Raw genomic sequence first — 4,795 nt, forward strand, 5'->3', positions numbered from 1 at the left:
TCCCATCTCAAAGCCCTAACGGTTGCTACAGACTTAAGGAGGAAAGAGTTCACACTAGAACACGATCGTTCATTAATTCAGTACGACCAGTGCCCTTATGGGAAGAGAACGACACACAAAAAGTTGAGAATGTCACGTGACAGTAGAGCCAGTGATTTGACTCAGCGCCTCTTCAAGCCGAGGTGCATCAAGGATCAATGCAGAGTATAAGAAGCAGGAAACGCAAGAACAGAGTCTCTACCACAGGTTTCAGAGGGTGCGCGGCTCTGCCAGTGCCTGCACACTAGAGCTCTACACCCGAGACCTTATATCTTTATTGTTTAAGCCACTGTTTGTGTTACGAGGAAGCAGATGTACCGTCCACACACCCATCTGTCATAGTTGTACTCATATCTCTGTTTAATGGTTTGTTGTTTAGTTAATTACTTCAAATGACTGCAATTGCCATGTGTAGATAGATGATTTATAGTTCACTGATTCAATCCACTATCCCTAGCTGAAAATGTGCCTAACTCACCAAGCCTACCGGGCACCCTCGCCCAGCAACCGGGACCTTGGAGAACACTGGTTGGTTCCAACCATGCTTGTGGAACAGAATGGTAGCTGTGACTGCTTGCCTCAGCCCAGCATTCATAATGATAAAACAAAACAAAACAAAACAAAACAAAACAAAACAAAACAATGGACTGAAAATCACTAGCCTAGAAAATTTGCCAAAATTAAAAAATTCAAGTATGTTTTCTACTGAATACATATTGTTTTATGCCACCATAATGATCTTTTTTTAAAAGAAAATCACTCTTAACTAAAAAATTAAGGAGTGCCATAATAGAACCTGGGTGCAGATATCTCTCAGCAGGCAAAGATGGGAAAGATACCACCTCTAGTCCTAAAGAATATGTATGTATGTATGTGTGCACATATGTACATACTTAATTCAATTCTTTTTTTTTTTTGATACAGGGCCTTACTATATCATCTTAGCTGGCCTGGGACTTTCTATGTGAACCAAGTTGCACTGGAACTCACCAAGATCACCTGCTTCTACATTCAAAGTGCCAGGATTGGTGGCACATGGCATCACAGCAGGCCTAAGGAGATCTTCATCTCAGGAGACAAGGCGGTCTGGGCATGACGGAGGGATTTGCAATGTCTGCTGTGAGGAGATGGAGGTGGAGGATAACCTTGAAAGACCTTACAGTGAACAAACTAGAGAAGATAGAAGTAGCGGAAAATGTATATCAGACACTGAAATAGAAAATGCAGCGTTGAAAGGGAATTTTAAACGTGCCCATTCTGTCTCTTAGCTATAAATATAGAAATTGGTGCCTTCACAGGCCATTACTGGTCCAGCTTCTCAGAATTCATGATGGAGCCAGGAAAGTGCCAAGATGAAGAAAGCCTCTGTATACCGTGTCCCACACAGATGCTTTGTTCCTTCTTCCTTACCTTTCAATATAGCCCCAATTCACAGATAAGGGTGCTTAAGGTCCAGGAAGAAAGGGTGATTTGTTGAGGTAAAGGCTGTCTATGAAATGAGAGTGGGCAGAAGTCAGTCAGAGCTTCAAAGCTTAGCACTTTGCATTACGACAAGCAACAAAGTCCAACAATTTCTGATCTAATTTTCTTTCCTTTTGAACACTTTGCCTTAAGACAACTTATAAAATACCAGATGGAAATGAGACATTATTTTGTAATGTAAATGTAAAAACTCCTTGAAGGAAGTTAGAATTAAAATTGTAATTGTGCCTTTAGGCCTTACAGCCTTTTAACAGAATGTACTATTCATAGATAACCTGAATAACACAAGAATATTCATGTATTCATATAAATATCGAAATTAAATTATCATCCCTATTGTCAAAATGATCGTCACAGACATGGGGACAGTTTGTCTTTCAAAGTTTAGAGGAAGAAAAACAAAATGCAAGTTACCATTCTGTACTTCTGTTTAGAGTAGTTTTGATACTAAGATTATTCAGAGACCAGCTCGTCTCACACAGTCATTGTGGGATTAGCATCCGGAACGGAATCAGGGTGAAGAGTTACAAACGCAATTTTGCAGACTTCAGTATGCAAAGACCTCACATTTTATATAAATCAAAAACTCTAAACTTCTTGCCAAATATGGTCGCCCTAGTGTAAGAGGGCATCTCCTGAAGCACAAAGAAGCAGCTAAGGACAAATAAAAGTATTCTAATTTAATCTGAACAGTACATTTATGGATCACGGTGCCAAGAGAACGAGACTGTCAAAATTGCAACTACAAATAGCTTAACTAAAGGGCTAGGTGAGTTCAATATTCAGAAGCACGCACACAATTAGTGGGATTTTCACGGGGATAAAGTCCTAGGCTCTAGGTTGTTCATGTAATCTCACATAAGGAAATTGCCATCTCTTTTTTATAAGCCACAGACCATCTATATTTGACAATCATGGTAGATGCCCATACGATGACACCACTATCTGCTGAGATTAGTGAAGTAAGTACCTTCCTTGGGGCTCACAGTGAAGTCAATGGCACGAAGATGTCCAGTAAACAAAGTTTGAGAATCTCTATCTTAAGACACATTTAAATTTTTTTGAAAGAATTACATTTTTTATTTATCTCTGTGTGCACATGTGTGTGTGTGTGTGTGCAAGTGTGAGCTTGTGGAGGTCAGGGAACAGCTTGCACAAGTCAGTTCTCGCCTTCCACTGTGTGGGTTCTGGAATTGAACTCAGATTGTCAGGCTTGGCAGCCATCACTTTTATCTGCAGAGCCATGTCACCTGCTAGGTGAGCCTGCTTTAGAACAGAACACTACAAACAGCCCCAGATCTACTCAACAGGACTAAAATTATCCTGGTGTGTTATACAGATTTCCAATTTTCTGTTTCAACAAAGACCAAGCCAATGAACCTAAGAAGAGAAGCGTGAAGCCAACTTTGGTGGTTTCACTCCCTGACACGGTTCACTGCCCTGGGGCTGTGTCAAAACACCGGTGGGACTGGGTGACAGAGGTCCCATGGTTACCTTACTGCTGGATTCAGAGGACTAAGAGGTAGCCTTCCTGTCACCCACTAAGGGTGTGCCCTCTGTGACTCAGAACATCCCACTAGACCCTAGTTATCAAACATAGATTTCCACCTCCCAACAGCACCAAACTCAAGGCTAAGCGTCTAAATGTTGGTTTCTGGAGGGTGGGAAGATCTCAAGTTCCAAACTACAGCAGTACCATCTCATGCAGCATGCAGATAACCGCAGGCCTTCACTGTTCAGAACGTGAACTGTTGTGCCAGGAAGCATTCGTGAACCCCAAAAGCCGATTCTGATGCAATTGCACTAGAGTCTCTTTATTCAAGCTGGAGCTTTGGACACACGACCTTGCTACTGTGTCAAAATGGGAGTGTGTAGCAGCGAGCCCAGGGTCAGGCAAGTTTTTATAGAGGCAAGAAGGGGGTATCTAGTCTGGCACATATTTGATTGGGGGAGCCATTATGGACTTTAACATAATTGGCTGGTGCTGAGATCAAAACCACAAACTTAACTTCTGCATTCTTCCTGGTTGGAGGTTGCTAGGAGGTGAAGTGTCAGGGGCAGGCTTGTAACCTGGAGGTGCAGATTTGTTGGGGAATAACCTCAAAACTGGTGCTAGACTGTAGGTCTTGTTGGGAGGTGACCTGGAAACTGGTGCTAGGTACCAGCCTGTTAGTTAAGTCAGTCTGTTAGAAACTTCAAAATTCCTTTAACACTGTAAGACTGTGAAATGAAACGTGTACAACTAACAACCTTAGGTTCAACCTTAGGTCTGGTTCTCTAAGATGGAGGAGACTGAACCAAAAGATCTGGTCTCTCAAAACTATTGCCGACTATAACACACATTTCAGAGGTTGTCAGATAATCATTTCAAGATAATTAAATGTAAGGAATATTTGTTGCTATTGGTCTCTCCCTTGAATATATTTAAAGAAAAAGTCATTCAAATGCCTCATTAGAGCAACTTAAGATGAATCCCCCAAATGACGAATGCTATATTGCTCACAAGTGATCAATAAGAATGTAAGAACATGGGCTGGAGAGATGGCTCAGCGGTTAAGAGCACTGACTGACTGCCCTTCCAGAGGTCCTAAATTCCCAGCAACCACGTGGTGGCTCACAACCATCTGTAATGGCGATCCGATGCCCTCTTCTGGTGTGTGCAAAGACAGCAACAGTGTGCTCACATGAAATAAATGTAAGAACATCTTATTTAAAAATACAGCTACTTTTAAGACAGTTTCGTAAAATATACTAGCATTGTGTGGGTAGGCGTACACAATTGTCTTTTGGATGCTATAAAAGTATTTTATGACTAAATTTTCTTGTTATCTAAATCTCTAGTCCACTACTTGTTATTTTGAAACTTCAAAGTTCCTGTCACACTGTAAGAATGTGAAATGAAACATGTACAGCAACTTGACAGGCAGGTCATTAAGTATAAAGTCAGACACAATAATAGGCGCCCCTAAAAATAACTGCTTGTTGGAACTCCTCAGGCTGCTAAGAATTTGCAGTTAGCTCTAGATTGTCTAGATTGGAAAACGTTTTGTAATAATTTTGGATTTAGTTTTCAAAAGCCACATGTTCTAAAGTAACAGAACACATTCAATAATTTTTTAAAGCATTTCTCTCATACTGTTCATTAGGTGTATTACAAACAGGGTATTTACATTCCTCAAAATCATCAGCTCCAAGTTGATGGTCTAAATGTGAATCTTTAAAAACAACCTCTCTCTCTCTCTCTCTCTCTCTCTCTCTCTCTCTCTCTCTCTCT

The sequence above is a fragment of the Grammomys surdaster genome, unplaced genomic scaffold (assembly GCF_004785775.1).
Source record: "Grammomys surdaster isolate TR1022 unplaced genomic scaffold, NIH_TR_1.0 132, whole genome shotgun sequence".
Classification (NCBI taxonomy): Eukaryota; Metazoa; Chordata; class Mammalia; order Rodentia; family Muridae; genus Grammomys; species Grammomys surdaster.